General features: G+C 37.9%; 1 pseudogene; it reads right to left on the reverse strand.

The window, feature by feature from the left end:
* Positions 1-18,611: 18,611 nt before the first annotated feature.
* Positions 18,612-19,004, reverse strand: LOC101442333 (small ribosomal subunit protein eS24 pseudogene; annotated as a pseudogene).
* Between the last annotated feature and the right edge of the window lie 222 nt (positions 19,005-19,226).

Below are 19,226 nucleotides of genomic sequence, written 5' to 3' on the forward strand. Positions count from 1 at the left end.
GAAGAGTTTTGAAAAAATAATAATAATAGGCAAGAGAGAGAACTTGGTCATCAGAGTAAATTCACCAGCATATAGAGATGACTAGATATCAGCAAAACATTACAAGCCATACAAGGAAACAGGAAGAGATGGCCCAGCCAAAGGAACAAACCAAATATTCTGAAGAGATTTAGGATTTAAGACAAATAATAAATGATAAACCACAAACCTCCTAACTCAATTTAAAGAATTGAAAGAAAATATGACTAAAGAGATAAAAGTTGTCAAGAAGACACTGGGTGAGCATAATGACAATTTGAAAGTCTGCAAAGAAAAGTAACAGACCTTATGGGAATGAAAGACATTTCATTCCCATGGATGAGATTAAAAATACATTAGGGGACATTGTAGATCCCCCCAGGGCCCACTGGATGGAACATGGGAGAGTGTGGGCTATGATGTGGACCATTGACTAGGGGTGCAGTGATGCTCAGAGATGTACTTACCAGGTGCAATGGATGTGTCACAATGATGGGAGAGAGTGTTGCTGTGGGGGGAGTGAGGGGTGGGGGCGGGGGGGGTTGAATGGGACCTCATATTTTTTGAATGTAACTTTAAAAAAATAAATAATTAATTAAAAAAATAAAAATAAAAATAAAAGAAAAGATAGCAAAGAACAAAAAAAAATACATTAGAGGCACATACAAGCTGATTCAATTGCTTGAAGACAGAATTAATGGTTTTGAAGACTGAACAACCACACTAGAAAAGACAGAATAAAAGAAAGTGAAGAGAATGGAAAAAATGGAACATGATGTCAGAGAATAACATGACAGTGCAAAATGCAAAACCATGCACATTATCAGTGTCACAGAAGGAGAAGAGAATGAAAAAGAGAATGGAGAAAGAATATTTGAGGAAATAATGACTGACAACTTCTCAACCCTTAAGAAAGACATAAATATCAATATTCAAGAAGGACAATCCATCCCAAACAGAATAAATCCATATAGACCAACTCTGAGACACATACTATTTAGAAAGACAAATATCAGAGATAAAAAGATGATTCTGAAAGCAGCAAGAGAATAGAAAAGCATTACATACAAGGGAACCTCAAGAAGATTAAGTGTTGACCTTTTATCAGAAACCATGGGGGAGAGAAAAAAGTGGTATGATGTATTTAAGGTACTGAAAGAGAAAAACTGCCAGCCAAGAATTCTGTATCCAGCAAAGCTGTCCTTCAAAAATGAAGGAGAGTTCAAAGTCTTCATAGACAAACAGAAATTGATAGAATATGAGAAGACCAAAATACAAGAGATACCAAAGGGAGTGCTACAGCCTGAAAGAAAAAATACAAGGATGAGAGACTTGGAAAAGAGTGTAGAAATGAAGATTATTAGAAAGGAAAAATTTAGGGGTAAAAAGATAGACAATAACAACATGACAACAGAAAGCCAAAGGTCAAAATTGGTGAGGTAATGCCTTTAGAGTAATAACAGTGAATGTTAATGGCTCAAACTACTCAATAAAAAACATAGACTGATAGAAGAGATTTCTTTTTTTTTAAAAGCCATCTATATGTTTTCTACAAGCAACTCACCTCAGACAAGGACACAGCCAGGTTAAAAGTGAAAGTTTGGAAAAAGACATTTCATGCAAATAATAACCAAAAAAAAAGAGCTGGAGTAGCCATATTAATATCAGACAAAATAGATTTTAAATGCAAAACTGTTATAAGAGATGAAGGTCCTTATATATTAATAAAAGGGGACAAATCAGCAAGAAGAAATAACTATATTAAATATATGTGCACCTAACCTGAATGCCCCAAAATACTTGAAGTGTATATTGGCAAAGCTGAAGGGAGTAATGGATTTCTCTACAATAATAGTTGGAGACTTCAATACACTACTCTCAGTATTGGATAGAACATCTGGACAGAGGATAAATAAAGAAACAGAGAGTTTAAATAATATGATAAATGAACTAGATCTAACAGATCTCTATAGAGCAGGATATACATTCTTTTCAAGGGCACACACATCCTTCTCCAAGATAGACCATATATTGGGTCACAAGAAAAGTCTCAATATTTAAAAAGATTGAAATTATACAAAACACTTTCTCTGATAATACTGGAAGGAAGATGAAATCAATAATGAATGGAAAATTCATAAATATATGGAGATTTAATCACACATTCTCAAATCATCAGTGGGTCAAAGAAGAAATTGCAAAGGAATTCAGTAAATATCTTGAGACAAGTGAAAATGAGAACACACCATATCAAAACCTATGGGATCTGAAAGACAATGCAGAAAAGGATATTTATAGCCCTCAATGCTTACATTAAAAAAGAAGAAAGAGCTAAAATTGAAGATCTAACTGTGCACCTAAATATGAACTTTTATGAACTAAATATGTTATGTAAACTCATAGAGTTCATAATTAGAAAATAGGTCACCAGAAAATAGAAGGAGGGTAGAGAATGGAAAGCTTAGGGTTAATCTGGGCAGAATTGGTAAAAAGGGTGTTTGTAAATATTTGGAAAAAAATAAAAATGGTGCTTGTAACTGGCAGAGCTAGTATATGGGTATGACAGTGGCTGAAAGGGAAAGTCTTAGGTCATGGATATTACTGAAGGAAAGCTAAAAACTGTAACATGGGGCTGTATAAAATACTAAGATCTCATGTAAAACATGAATATGATATACAAAGAGATCATACAGCTTAACAATAAAAAGACAGGCTACCCAACTAGAAAATGTAGAATGCATATAAAAGACTGTTTTTACAAAATATAAATACAAATATACTAGAGAAAAGGAAACAGAATAGCAATTATATATGGCAGGGGTAGCAGAGAGAGATTGAGAGGCAATGAGTTTTGTTTTATTATTTTATTTTTATTATTGGAATAATGAATATACTCCAAGAATGATTGACATGATGAATGCACAAATATGGGATTACACTGAATACCAATGATCATACACTTTGGATGGATTTATGCTTTATTAATATGTATCAATAAAATCAATTTGTACAAACAAGCAAACAAATGAAAAACTTCTATTTCTCAGTATCTGGAACCCACTGTTAAAAGCTGCTCAAAACCTACACCCCACATCAGTTCCCCAAACCCTAGCCTGTCTGACAAGCTGTGGGCCCTCATTTGTTTAAGTGTAGAAATTATCATGATGCTTAAAATTAAAAATCTATGGTAATTTTTAAAAAAGTGGACAGTGCAGAATGTAAGCCATATTGTAAACCATTTACCATGGTTAGAGACAGTGCTTCAGTATTTGTTCATCAATTGTAACAAATATACCATACTCATGTAAGATTTTATTAATAATAAAAAATGTGAGGGAGGAGGGAGTGGGTTATATGGGAACTGCCTATGTTTTTAATGTGACTTTTCTGAAACCTAAAGCATATTTGAAAATAAAGTGAAAAAAAAAAAAAACCCAAGACACTGGGAGTACCTACAGAATAAATTGTTACTGTATATGAAAGAGAATGTCTTATGGTGATGAAAGACACAATACAAAAAATTACTTTTTATTTTTTAAACTTTTAATATTTTAATTTTTTGGAAATTGTTTTTGGATTGCAGAAGAGTCACAGCTGTGCCAGGGGAAGATCACTGGTGCAGGGTGTGGATGATATGGGAATGTGTGGGGAAGGGTGTACTTAGGACATGCCTTTATCGAATATGAACTTTGTTCAAGTGGTCTTGGAGTGTTGTTTGGTGGGTAGAGACCCACACAATAACCACAAGAATATTGAATTATCATTCTGGGGAATCCTGCTACATTCTCTAATAGAGTAGTAAAAATCCCTAGATTATATGGGTAGTACCTAGTGAAGGAGGATAGACTAATTGGCCAAGCCCTTGATATCGATGCTTGTACTTATGAACTTTGTTCTCCTGAAATTGAAATTTAGCCTAATATTATATATTGCCTAAGAAACATCACCTGAAAGCATCCTTGTTACTTAATGTGGCCTCTTTCTAAGCAAAACTCCATTTATAAACTCATTTCTTTCCCCCTAACATGGGACATAACTCCTGGGGATAAGCCTCCCTGGCACTGAGGGATTATTACTAAGCTCCAACTAGCAATGCATTCAGAAAAGAACCTTGACCAAAAGGGGGAAATATTAAATAGAAATGAGTTTTTATGCCTGAGACTTCAAAATGAGTCAGGAGGACATTCCAGAAATTACATGTTATGCATGTCTCAGGAGGATCTCATTGACTGCCATAAACAGGGTCTCAAGCAGGGGGACTCTTGAGGGCTCTAGAAACATCTGGACACTATAGGCAAAGCAGACAACCCAGGGATTCAGCATAATGTCAGTGAGCCTTACCTTGGAATATATGATAACTTATCCCCTCAGTGTATCAGAGTTGGGCTCATTTATAATTTTCCTACACATGGTTCTTATGCCCTTTTTATCTGAACCTATAATTAGCACTCTACCCATTAAATATGTGTCCCAGAGACTTAAATCTTTGGTCTGTTCATTTCCCAGTTGAGCCCTGAATTTCAGTAGAGCGGCAGCCAACATGTACTCTCCAGTTCATCAGACTTGCCAAGGACAACTAACAAAATGATGATTTGGACAATGCCCATCCCCAAAAACATAGTACTTACAACTGCAAGCAAGACAGTTCCACCCATCTGCTGTGTGGGATCTTAGCCCCTCTCTATCAGAAGCACAGTGGGCATCACTATCCAAAAATCCTGATTAAGGAATTAACAGTTATAAGGGCAGGATGCAATTATGGACCAAAAGTATACTTATTATTATTCCAGTAATTGAAGAACTTGTTACACTGAAAAAAAGACTGGTCACCAGAAGTTCTGAGGGGAAGAAGAAGAAGAAGAAGTGTAACATGGAGCATTTGGGGGACAATGTAATTGTTCTGCATAATATTGCAATGATGGATACAGGACATTAAACATTTGTCAAAACCTGTAAAATTGTGCAGTTCAAAGTGTAAATGATACTGTAAACTATAGATATGTTTAGCAGCAATGCCTCAATATGCCTTCATCAATTGTAACAAACGTGCCAAACTAATGAAAGATGTTAATTGGGAAAAGTGTGGAGGGGGAAGGAATGGGGTACATGGGAATCCCCTATATTTTTGCCATAACATTGAAGGAATCTAAAGCTTCTTTAAAACATAAAAATAAAAATATAAAAGGCCATTCGATTATAGTACTCCAGTAAGACATAGCATGGTATGGCAATTAGAAACATTCATGGACCCCAGAACATCCTGTTCTTAAAGCTAACCCATTCCTGCGCATGTAACCTTTTATAGGTGGGACCATTATTTTAAATTACTTAAGCTAAGGGCTTTTGATTATTTGTGTGACCCAGGGTGAGTCTTAATCCTTTCCTGGAGTCTGCTGCAGAGACAGAGGAAGACATTTTATTCAGAAGCTGAAAACAATGAGGGTTTGGGGAGAGGAGTGAGATGAGCAGGTGCCACCATGTGCTTGATTCTGCCCACAGCTGCAGTTAGGGAATTAAGGATCTCCTGATGATGCCTTGGTTTGGACACTTTTATGACCTCAGAACTGTAAGCTTTTAATCTAATAAATCCCCATTGTAAAAGCCCACCCATTTCTGGTATATTGTTCCCAGCTGCTTATAGAAAACCAAAACACCCAGTGTGGGTCTTAATGTTCTCGCTGGTGTTCTTTATAAACAGAATGAATATACAGAGAAAAAGCTGAAAGTAATGCCATGAGCTTGATCATTCACAGATGCAGATCAGGGAGAAAAAATTGCCTAATTAAGCCTTGATTTGGACATTTTCACAGCCTCAGAAATGTAAGTTTATAAGGTAATAAATCCCCATTGTAAAAATCAACCCATTTCTGGTATATTGCCGTGGCAGACTTTACCAAACTAAAGCAATTCTTTTTCAATTTGGATGGTGCCTTTTATTTCCTTTTCTTGCCTAATTGCTCTGGCTGTCACAGTGGTGATAGGGGACAACCTGTCTTGTTCCTGATCTTAGAGGGAAAGCCTTTTGTCATTTATTAATGAGTTTGATGTTAGCTACAGATTTTTCACATAAGCCCCTTATCAAGTTTACTTCGATTTTTAATTTTCTGAGGGTTTTTTTAATCAAGAAAGGGTGCTTCATTTTGTCAAGTGCCTTTTCTGCATCAATAGAGATCAGCAAGTAGATTTTTTTCTTTCTACTAAAATGCTGTAGTAGATTACTTGATTTTCTTAATGCAGATTCAACTCCACATACCTGGAATAAACCTTATTGGATTGTGGGAAATAATACTTTTAATATACTGTTAGATTCACTTTGCTAGTATTTTTTATTTAATATATTTTTATTGAAGTATATCATTCACACATGAACATACAGAAACAATAAGAGTATAGTAAAGGTTGTGAACTTACAAAATAAATATACATAACATCATAGAGGGGTCCCCCATACATCACTCCTCCACCAACACCTTGCATTGTTGTAATACATTTGTTACAAACTATGCAAGAGCATCATGAAAATATTACTAATAACTATAGTCCATATTTTACATTTGGTGTATTTTCCCCCAACCCACCATATCCAAAAAAAATTTTTTTATTACAGAGGTTGTGAACTTACAAAACAACCATGCACATGTGTAGAATTCCCATACAACACCCCTTCACCAACACAACATGCCATGGTGGAATATTTTTCACAGATTATGAGATAATATCATCAGAATATTACCACTAACCATGGCCCATAGTTTACATTTAGCACACTTTTTTCCATACCCCCTATTATTAGCACAGTACAACTTTGGCACTGATGCAAGAATAATACAGTATTGCTCTTAACCACAGTCCATGGGACACACCAGATGTATTTTTCCCATGCTTCTCCACATTTCCACCACCCTGCAATAGTGACATACATCTGCTATAGTTCATAGAAGTTCACTCTTGCATCTGTACCATGAACCACAATTCTCATCCACTGGGTTCACTGTGTTAGTCACTTCCTAGGTTATTTTCTAGCTTTCTGTCAATTGACATTTACTTCCCCAGACTTCCTTTTTCAGCCACAATCCCATTTATAAACCTGCTGCTATTCACTACAATGTGTTGCCATCTATCTGTTTCCACACATTTATAGTCAATTAAAATTTCTACATACATTAAGCATCAGTAGTTCTTATCAATTCTCCCCTTATCTCCTAATAACCTATACTTTAGGTTTTATTTCCATGAATTTATTCTTCATATTTAGTTTATATTAGTGAGATCATGCAATATTTGTCCATTTGTTTCCGGTTTACTTCACTAGCATAGACATACTAGCGTCACTAGCGTAGACCTACTAGCGTAATGTCTTCAAGATTCATCCATGTTATCATGTGTCCCAATTACATTTCTTTTTACTGCAGCATAGTATTCCATCATATGTATACACCACATTTTCTTTATCCATTCATTGGTTGATGGACACTTGGATTGTTTCCATCTTTCGACAATTGTGAACAGCACTGCTGTGAACGTCAGTATGAAGATTTCTGTTCATGTCACAGTTATTAGTTCTTCTGGATATATTCCTAGTAGAGGAATTACTGGATCATATGGAAGTTCTATATTTAGCTATCTGAGGAATCACCAACCTGTTTTCCACAGAGGTTGCACCATTCTACAGTCCCACCAGTTGTGAAAGAGTGTTCCTATTTCTCTACATCCATTCCAGCAATTATTGTTTTCTGTTTGTTTTTTTTAAATAATGGCCATTCTATACAGTATTAGATGATATCTCATTGTTTTGATTTGCATTTCTACAATAGCTATTGATATGGAACATTTTTTCATGTGCTTTTTTGGCCATTTGCATTTCCTCTTTGGAGAAATGTCTATTTAAAATTTTTGCCCATTTTTTCCACTGGTCTGTCTTTTTATTGGAGAGTTTAATCCATTAAGATTCAATGTTATTACTATAAAGACAACTCTTATTTCACACATTTTGACCTTTGGGTTTTATCAATCATTATATTTCTCCACTCTTTTGACATTTTTAGTTACTGTTACTGATAAAATCATAATTTCTAGGCTCTCTTCCAAGCTTCTCTATCCTGTCTTTTCTTTTCAGACTGTAACATACCCTGTAGTATTGCCTGCAAAGCCAGTATCTTGGTTACAAACTCTCCCAGTTTCTGTGAATATTCTCAACTCACCCTTATTTTTGAAAGATTATCTTGATGGATATAAAATTCTTGGCTGGAAATTTTTCTCTTGTAGGATCTTAAATATATCATCATTTTTTTTTGCCTCCATGGTTTCTGATAAGAAATCAGAACTTAATCTCATTGGGTCTCCCTTATATGTTATGTATTGCTTTTCTCTTGCTCCTTTAAGAATTCTCTTTGTCTTTGGCATTTGGCATTCTGATTAGCAGTTGTCTTTGTGTTGGTCTATTTAGATTAGTTTGAATGGGAATATGCTGTCCTTCTTGGACATGGATATTTATATCCTTCAGAAGGTTAGGAAAATTTTCTACCATTATTTCTTCAAATATTCCTTATGCCCCTTTTCCTTTCTCTTCTTCTTCTGGGACTCCAATAACATGTATATTTGCATATCTCTTGCTGTTGTTTAATTCCCTGAGACTTTGTTCAATTTTTTCCATTCTTTAATTCATCTGTTCTTTTTTTTTGTATGTTTGCTTTCAGAGGCCATTTCTTCAAGCTCACTGATCCTTTCTTCTGCTTTGTCAGATCTGCTGTTATATTCCTCCAGTGTGCTTTTAATTTCATTTATTGTACCTTTCATTCCTGTAAGATCTGCTATTTTTCTATGTATACTTTCAAATTATTCTTTGTGTCCACCCAGTGGCTTCCTAATATCCTTAATCTCTTTAGCCATTTCATTGAATTCATTAAGGAGATTTGTTTGAACATATAATATATGATAGTTATCTCAACTTCTTTACATCATGTGGAGACTTGTCTTACTCCTTTAACTGGGCCATATCTTCCTGTTTCTTGTTGTGGATTATAATTTTTTGTCAGTGTCTTGGCATCTGGCTTATTAGATGCATTTATTCTGGGTCCAGTTTCTCTCTTTAGCTTAGAGCTTTCTTGTCTTTTCTCCCTTACTGGTTGTGTAGTAGGAGCCAAGCAAGTAGTTTGTGCTGTAAGGTATGAGGGTTGAAGATGCCTGCATTTTCACAGGAATTGATGAAGCTTCTCCCACCTTATTCCTCTGCCAGGGGTGGGAACTGAGCTGCAGTTATGTGTAATAATCCAAGTTGTGCCAGACAATACTGTTTGTAGTTGCCTGGAGAGACTACTGAAGCTTCATTTCCTTTCCTCCCCTACTTAGGGTGGGGATGGAGCTGTAGTTTTGGCCAGAAATCTATGCTGTGCTGTTTCAAAATGACTGCAGTTGCCCAGGTAAGCTAATGTAGCACTGCCTGCACCCTGCACACTGGGGGTGGTGATGGAACCTCTGGACTGCCTAAAAATATAAGCCATTTGGCCCAAATATATCTGCATTTTCCCTGAGAGGTTGAGGGAGTACTGACTCTTCTGCCTTTTAGGGGGTAGTAGCAGAACAACCAATGCTAAACAGTTCAGTCCATGTAGGATAAAAGTGCCTGGCATTGACTGGAGAGGAAGAGGAAACACATCATCTCTTATCCTATTAGGGTGTAGGAGTGGATCGACAGGCACCCAACAGTTCAGTCTGTACAGGCTGAAAGTGCCTACCATTGCCTGGGACAGCTGTGTAAACTCCAGTCTCCTCCTTCCCTATTAGGGGATGAGGGTGGATCCACAAGTACCCACCAGTGCAGGCTGTGCAGGCAGAAAGTACCTACTGTCACCTGGAAAGGCTGAGGAAACCCAGCTCCTATTCTACTTGGGAGTGGGAATGGAGCTACAGGTGTTTGACTATTCAGTCTGTGTAGGCCAAAAGCACCTGCAGTTACCCAGAGAGGCTGGGCAAACACAGTCCCTCCATTATCCCATTTGGGGTGGGGGTGGAGCCACAGGTGCCAAACAGTTGAGTTTGTGCATGTGAAAAGTGATTGCAGTTGCTCTGAGAGGATGGCAAAACACTATCCCCTCCTCTCCTATTGGAAGGAGGCAGAGGCAGAGATGGAATTGAAGGCACTCAGCAAACCAGTTCATGTGGGCTGAAAATACTTGTAGTCGACTGGAGAGGCTGAGAAAACCCAGCTCCTCTCCTATCTGATTGAGATGTGGGGATGGAGACCTAGATGTCCAACTCTTCAGTCTGTTCCAGCCCAAAGCACCTGCAGTTGCCTGGTGTAGGTCTCTCCAGCTTCCTCACTGCTGGAGGTGTGGTTGGAACCTAGGGTAGGGCTGTGATCCAATTTTGGTGTAAGTCCCTAACTTCACTGTGATTTTCAGTCAGCCCCTCTTCACCTCATGCTGGGGTGGATTCAAAATCATGGCTAGCCTCTTTCCAATGTGGAGGTTCAAACACTTGCTATTCCTAGGATTATACTTTAGCCAGCTGAGTCTACCCATCAGTACCTGAAGTCAGTGGCCAATCATCTCTTCTTCCCCTATTCTGAGAAATGGAGCTTCCAACTCCAGTCATGGAATAGTTCCTGAGGTGGCTTGGGCCAGTAGAGCATGATGAACACAGGATGGCATGACCTGCAGTTTCCCAGAGAGGCTGGCCCAGTTCCCACCAGCTTCCTCCCATCTGATTGGAAAGAAGCTTGTCCCTACCAGCACCGTGATTTTCAATCAGCCCTATTTCACCTCATGCTGAGTGTGGAGTTCAAATGGTGTCTACTGGTCTCTTTCTGACTTGGATAGGTTTAAACTTTAGTTGTTCTTAAGATTTTACTTCAGCCATCCTAATTTACTAATCAGAAGCTGAAGTCAGTGACACACCATGACTTCCTCCCCCATTTTTTGGAAATGGAGCTTCCAACTCTGGCCACAGAATAGCTCCCAAAAGGCAACTTGTACCACAGCATGGGTCTCCATTGCATGAATTGCTCTACTCATGAATTTTTTCTGCAGATGGCAGTCTCCTCCTTCCATACTTTCAAGGATATTGCAGGATACTCTTCTCATCTCCTGAAGCCCCAAAACAGGTGCTTTAGATAGTTTTAGGTGATCACTAACTGCCCTGTAGGATAAGCTGACTCTTGGAGCTCCTTACTCTGCCACCATCTTGGCCCTTGTCTCTAGTATTTTGATTATTTTTTTCTTTAATCTATCTTCACAAGAGATATTCGTCTGGAATTTTCTTTACTTGTGGCATCTTTATCTGGTTTTAGTGTAATTGTGGTATTGGTGTTGTAGAATGCGTTAGGTGTTAGTATTCTTTCCTCTTCAATTTATTGGAAGAGTATGAAAAGGATTGGTGTTATTTCTTCTTGGAATTTTTGGTAAAATTCACTAATGAAGGTTTCTGGTTCTGAACTTCCAGAGAGTTTTTTGATACTGATTCAATTTATTTATTTGTTATTGGTCTGTTATGGATGAGCTCTATTTCTTCTTGATTCGGCATTAGGTAATTTGTGTGATTCTAAGAATTTGCCAATTTCGGCTACATTATCTAATTTGTTGGCATACAGACAATTGCTCATAATATCTTCTTATAAACTTTTTTTATTTCTGTGAGGTTGGTAGTAAGGTTTTCTCATTTCTGATTGTAGTTATTTGCACCCTCTCTTTTTTCTTTGTTTCAGACTAGTTAAAAGTTTGTCAATACTAATTATCTTTTCAAAGGCCAACTTTTGGTTTTATTGATTCTCTTTATTTTTTATTATCTATTTCATTTACCTCTACTTTAATCTTTGTTATTTCCTTCTTTCTGCTTACTTTGGATTTTTTTGTTGTTGTTCTTGCTTTTTTTTCCTAGACCCTTCAGTTGCATAGTTAAAGCTCTGACTGGAATTGCTACATCCCATAAGTTTTGGAATATATATCTGTTGGGTATTTTTCTCTTCAAGTTTATCTTGTTTGTGTTTTTGGGGGGTTCTTGAAGATGCACACATATGTCTTTTATTAATTTGGGGGAAGTTTTCTGCCATTATTTCATGAAATATTATGCCCCTTTCTATCTTTTTTCTCCTTTTGGGACTCCCACAATGTATACACTGGTATGAACTGATCTCTCAGACTTTGTTCATTTTTTCATTCTTTTTTTCTGTTTCCCAGTCTGCATCAATTCAGTTTTCTTGCCTTCTGGTTCTTTGATTATTTCTTCTGCCCATTCTAGTTGGCAGCTGAAATCCTCCAGGTGCTTTTTCACTTTGGTCTGCAAATCTAATATTTCTGTTAGATCCATTTTTAAAATTTTTATCTCTTTAATGGGGTTGTCATATTTTTCATTTGTCATTTTCCTGATATCTTTTAATTCTGTTTCCATATTTCCTTTTATATTCATGAGCATTTCAAAGATCATTTTATCAAAATCTTTGCCTGGGGGACAACCAGCAAGGTGGCAGTAAAGTAAGGAGCTCCTAGAGTCAGCTCCTGCTACAGGGCAGTTAGTAAACATCCAGAGCTATCTGGAGCTAGCTGAAGTACCTGTTTTGGGGCTCCAGGAGACCAGAAGAGCATCCTGCAGCATCCTTGAAGGAATGGAAGTAGAAGACGGCTCATCTGCAGAGAAGATTCATAAGTACAGTGCTCCACACCAGGGGGGCCAGTGCCCATCCTCCACTGGAGGCATAAGATACCTTAGGAGCTATTCTGCAACTGGAATTGAAAGAGGCACTTCCCAAAAATGGGAGAGGAAGAGATGGTTGGGTACCAGTTTCAGCTACTGATGAGTAAATGCAGTGGGCTGAAGTATAATCCTAATAACAGTGAAAGTTTGAAATTGTCCAAGTCAGAAAGAGGCCAGTAGCTGCCATCTTAACTCCATGCCTGGCATGAGGGGAAGTGGGAAAGACTGAAAACCACAGTGCTGTTAGATACTGGCTTATTTCCATCAGAACAGATTGCAGCTCTAGCCTAAGCCCCAACCCCACCTCCAGCAGGAAGGAACCTGAAGGAACCTGTGCTAGAATCTCTGGGAAATTACCAGCCAAACTGCAGAGGCTGGTGAATATCCTGCTTTGGCAGCACAAGCTGTCCCTGGAAATATTTTATGCCTGGAATTGGAAGCTCTGTTCCCCAAAACAGGGGAGGAGACAGTTGGCCACTGACTTTGAATACTGATTAGTAGACTTAGCTGGCTAATGTATAACCCTGGGAACAGCTGGGTTTTAATCTGTCCAAGTCAGAAAGAGGCTAGTGGTTGCCATTTTGTCTTCATCCCCAGCATGAGGGGATGCCTGGCTGCCTGAAATTCACAATAATTGTAGGAACTGGTTTCTTTCACCCAGATCAGCTTGTGGCCCTAGGTTAAGCTTTAGCCCCACCTCTGGCAGGGAGGAGGCTGGCAGGCCCTGCACCAGCCTATCCAGGTAACTGCAAGTACTTTTGGATGGCACAGACTGAATAATCAGAAGTCTACTGGGGCAATTGGAGTCGTCTTGGACCCACACTGCATAGATTGCTGCCCACATATGCAACTCTTCCCTGCCCCAGGCAGGAGAAAAAGGGGCATGAAGGTTCATCAGTCTCTCTGGGCAACTACAGTCTAGGTCTGCAAGACTTGTATTATTCCACACAGCTGTGACTCTGCCCCTACTTCTGGCAAAGGAGAAAGTTTGGAGAAGTTTCATTAGTTTCTGGGGCAATGAGGGCAGCTTGAGCTACACGGCTTATAACACCAACCACATCTTAGACTTCTACTGCACAACCAGCAAGGGAGAAAGGGCAGGAACCCCTAAACTAAAGAGAGAAACTGCAACTAGAATAAACAGTCTAGTAAGCCAGATTCTAAGACACCAGCAAGAAATTACAATCCACAGCAAGAATCAGGAAGATATGACCTAGTTAAAGGAACAAGCTAAGCCTCCAGATGACATAAAGGAGTTGAGACAACTAATCATAGATGTTCAAACAAATGTCCTTAATAAATTCAATGAGATGGCTAAAGAGACTAAGGATATTAAGAAGATATTGGATGAGCACAAAGAAGAATTTGAAAGCATACATAGAAAAATAGAGGCTCTTATGGGAAAGAAGGGCATAATAAATGAAATTTAAAAAACATTGGAATCATATAATAGCAGATTTGAGGAGGCAGAGGAAAGGATTGGTGAGCTTAAAGAAATGGCCTCTGAAAGTGAACATAAAAAGAACAGATGAAGAAAAGAATGGAAAAAAATTGAACCAGGTCTCAGGGAACTAAATAACAGCAAAAGACATGCAAACATATTTGTGATGGGTGTCCCAGAAGGAGAAGAGTAGGGAAACAGGGCAGAAAGAATATTTGAAGAAATAATGGTAGAAAATTTCCCAACCCTATTGAAGGACATCAATATCCATGTGCAAGAAGCACAATGTACTCCCATCTGAAAAAATCCAAATAGACCAATTCTGAGATACGTACTAATCAGAATGTCGAATGCCAAAGACAAAAAGAGAATTCTGAGAGCAGCAAAAGAAAAGCAATGCATTACATACAAGGGATACACAATAAGATTAAAAGCTGATTTCCCACCAGAAACCATGGAGGCAAGAAGACAGTGGTTTAATATGTATAAGATACTACAAGAGAAAAACATCCAGGCAAAAATCTTATATCCGGCAAGAACTGTCTTTCAAAAATGAGAATGAGATTAGAATATTAACAGATAAACATAAACTGAGAGAATATCTAACCAACAGACCTGATTTTCAGGAAATACTAAAGCGTGTGCTAGAGCCTGAAAAGAGAAGATAGGAGAAAGAGGCCTGGAAGAGATTCCAGATATGAAGATTTTATCAATAAAGGTAAAGTGTCAAAAGAGTGGTGGAAATAAAATATGACAGGTAAAACTCAAATAGTCAGGAATAAGTGTAACCAACAATGTAAAGCACTTGCATTCAGAAAACTGACACAATAAAAAAAGGCCTAAATAACTGGAAGAACTTTTCATGCTAACAGATTGGAAGACTAAATAACATTAAGATGTCAATTCTACTCAAATTGGTATACAGATTCAATGCAATCCCCCCAAATGTTCCAACAGCAATTTTTTAAAATTGAGAACAATTATCAAATTTCTTGGGAAGGGTAAGGGGTCCTGAAGCACTGGAAGTATCTTAAAATGAAAAGCAAGCCCTTATCTCCAGGCTTTAAATCATATTATCTAGCTATAGTGGTAAAAACAACATGGTACTGGCATTAAGACAGACACATAACCAATGGAACCAAACTGATGGCTCAGAAACAGACCCTCACCTGTATGGTCAAGTGATTTTTGCCTAGCCTGTCAAGTCCACACAGCTCGGTCAGAACAGTCCATTTAATAAATGGTACTGAAAGAACTGCATATCCATAGCCAAAGGAAGAAAAGAGGACCCCCTATCTCACACCTTATCCAAAAATTAACTCAAAATGGATCAAAAGCCTAAAAATAAAAGCAAGAACCATAAAGTTTTTAGAAGAAATTGTAGGAAAATATCTTCAAGACCAGTAGTAGGTGGTAGATTCTTAAAGGAGATAAGAGGAGGACTGAGATGGACTACTGATGTTTAATGTTTGTAGAAGTTTTAATTAGTTTTAATTAGTTAAAGTGTGGAAATATATAGAGTGGATGGTAACAAATAGTATCAGCTAGTTTATAAATGGGAATGTGGCTCAAAATGGTAGTCTAGGTATATAAATGCCAACTGACAGAATGCTAGAGAGTAATCTAGGAAATGACTAGCACAGTACAGCAAGCAAGAGGTGGATGAGAATTTTGGTTGATGGTACAGATGCAAGAATGTCCTTCGTGAGCTAGAGCAAGTGTACATCACTATTGCAGGCTGGTGGGAATGTGGAGAAGCATGGGAAAAATACAAATGGAGTAACGTCTGGACTGTGGTTAGCAGTGATAATACAATATTTTTGCATCTGTGCCAAAGATATACTGTGTGGATAATGGGACAGTATGGAAAACGTGTGTCAAATGTACATTATGGATGTGATAACAAGCAGATGATATTATCTTATGTGTAACAAATGTTCCACCACAGTGTGGTGTGTTGATAGAAGGGTGTTGTTTGGGAATTCTGCACATGTTCATGATTGTTTTATAAATTTACAACTTCTGTCATAAAAATTATACTTAAAAATAATAATAGGGTGGGTTGGGGGAAATTACACCAAATGTAAGATAAGGACTAAAATTAGTAGTAAGATTTTGACAATATTCTTTCATAATTTGCAATAAACTTCTCACAGCAATGCAAGGTGTTGGGTGGAGGGTTGATGTATGGGAACCATGTATGCTGTTATGCATGTTTGCTTTGTAAGTTCACAATTTTTACTATACTCTTATTGTTTATGTATGCTCATATATAAATGATATGAATATAATAATAATAATAGAGTGGGTCGGGGGAAAATAGTTTGGTTAGTAGAAATGTTTTGACAATGCTCTTTAATCTTTAGATAAAAAGGTTTAGCAACAATACAAGGTATTCGTGGTAGGGCAGGTTATGAAAGAGCTGTATGATGTTATATTTGTTTGTTTTGTAAGTTCACAACTATTACCATATACTTATTGTTTATATGTGTTTATGCATAAGTGATATACTTCAATAAATTAAAGAAAAAGTTCACCTGCAGAGAAGCAGCAAGATGGCGTCAGTTTAAGTATGCCTGCACCATCTCTCTCACAAAAAAAACAGCTGAGTGGGGGGCAAGATCCTGTCCAAAAGAGCTATTTTGAGAACCCAAAGAAATGGAAGCTTCAGGGCATCAATCTGGAGAGAACTGAACAAAGAGATAAAGTTCTCAAGGTAAACCTTGAGTTTTTTGCACCTGACACTGGAAACTATGGCATGGATTAGCCTCATCCTAAAGGCAAAGCCACTGCAAGCCCCCAGCTCTGACTCCTGTTGGTGCCCAGCAGGAGGGTGTGTTCTCCAAGAGTGGGAGGTTCTGGTGAAGGGTGGAGAGAGGTTTCCTTTCTGTGGGTTTGGTTGCCTAGACCCACTTTGAGTTTTGAGGAGCATAACAACTGGCTTGAGGTGGCACCAGGAAGAGGGGAAAGGAAAATCTGCGGAGGCAGCCCTGATCTGGGATAAAGAAACTTGGCCTGGGAGAGGGTGGATTCAGGGTAATGACTAGTCCCATGCTGAAAACTATCAAAATTTCAACTCCCCTAAGGGAGGAGGGCAGTCGGAAGTGCTTAATAAGTGGGTGGTCTGGAAGAGGATTGAGAGACATTTTCCTGTGGTGAGTTTAGTCACCAGGGTCCCATTTGAATTTCAAAAGGGAACTCAACCTGATCTGGAGATATGAGGGGAGATCCCCTCATGCAGGCTATTGCATCCTGCTGCCCTAGGATAGAAAGCAATAAGAATGGAAAGTGGGCAGAGACAGACTCCTAATCAACAGGAATCTATCAAAATGCAAAATGTCAAACCTGCCCAAGGGAAAGTGACTGGATAGCTTTCTGAAGAGCTAACTGACCCAAGAGAAAGTTTAGCTCAGAGAAGGAGTTTCCACCTTGAACATATGAGGTCCTTAGTTTGATTCCCAGCTCCTCTTAGAGTAGTGATCCACTGGGATATCAAACATCCAGGACAGAGAAAACATAGACATTATTTTTCTATTAGCTTCTCTTAAGTCTCTTATTTTTCCTAAAAAGGTTACTTTTAAAAAAAGATTAACTTAGTTTACTCACTAAAACCCACTTCAAAATCTGCAGAGAGAAGGCTGCAGGTTAATTGATTGATGAACACCAGCAGTATGAGAAGCTCCACAGGGGTCTAAGAGGGAAGACTGATCTTCCTTAGTTTTTGTTTGATTGCATGCTTGTGTGTTTGTTTTTGTTTTCTTGTTTTTCTTTTATTCCCCCCCCCCCCCTTCTTGTTTTATAAGGTGCTGCTGGCTTGTTTCTTGTTTGGTGTGTTTGCTCTTCCTTGATCTCCCCTTTTCTGTGTATACCAATTTTGTCTACCAATTCTATCTCTTTTCATTCCTTCATCTTTCTATCTCAATGTTGTTGTACTTACATTCCACCTCTCTTTGTTTAGTCCTCAATTTTTCTGGTTTTTATTTCTATCTCATCTATTCTGTTCTCTTTCTTTTACTAATTTTTTTTCTGTCCTTTCTTTTCCCTTTCCCTCTCTCCTCATGATTACAGCCTTTTAATTCATTCTACACATTTTTCTCTATTCAGTTTTCCATTTCATTGTAGGTACTCCACTTTTTTATTTCCATTACTCTACATTGCTTACATGAGTTAAATATTCTAAGTCTTATATGATTCCTCTTCTAATTTTTGATATTATTATTACTATTATCCTTTTTCTTTTCTTTTTTTTTCACTGAATGTTTAATGGGACAATAGGTGAACCCTGAGCATCAATCTAAATCTGCCATAACAGCAGACTGACATTTCCAGTAAACTTCAAATGTATTTCAAACAACCAAACATATCAAAATTTTTAGAGTTTTATTAATCCTCTGGTGAAAAACCTGCCAAATCACCAATCGAGTCACTGAAGAATCTTTACTCCTTCTGTTATCCAATCTCCAGCTCACTTTTTGCCAGCACCAACATTGGCCTTTGCAGTCCCCCTGACTTTCTTCATTCTGTTCTTGCATTCTTTTCGTTGTTTTATTGAGGTCTTTTTCTTCTCATACAGGCCATGTCTTGCAAGTCTGTGTTTGGGTTCATTTTTCTTTGCATAATCCAAGGAATCATAAATCATGCCAAAGCCAGTTGTCTTGCCGCCACCAAAATGGGTTCTGAATCCAAATACAAAGATGACATCAGGTGTGGTCTTGTACATTTTGGCTAGTTTTTCCCGAATTTCTGTCTTAGGTACTGTTGCCTTCCCAGGATGAAGGACATCGATGACCATTTGTTTCCGCTGAAGTAGTCTGTTAGTCATGAACTTCCTGTTCTGGATAGTTACAGTGTCATTCATGAGGGCTGGAGTTCTTCAGGCAGCCAGGGAGGAAAAAACTCCCTTTTCTTTTCTTACCTCTTTCACTTTCTCTGGCCCTCATCTTTTCCCTTCAAGGGAATGTACAAACAGCAAGGAAACAATAAGAACAAACTGTCAAAGAAAAAACTTAACACATACACAGAAACAGCAGCTAAATAATACTCTAGAGTAGAGAAAGAAGCTAATCAACTGAAAAACCCT

The sequence above is a fragment of the Dasypus novemcinctus genome, chromosome 7 (genome assembly GCF_030445035.2).
Source record: "Dasypus novemcinctus isolate mDasNov1 chromosome 7, mDasNov1.1.hap2, whole genome shotgun sequence".
NCBI lineage: Eukaryota > Metazoa > Chordata > Mammalia > Cingulata > Dasypodidae > Dasypus > Dasypus novemcinctus.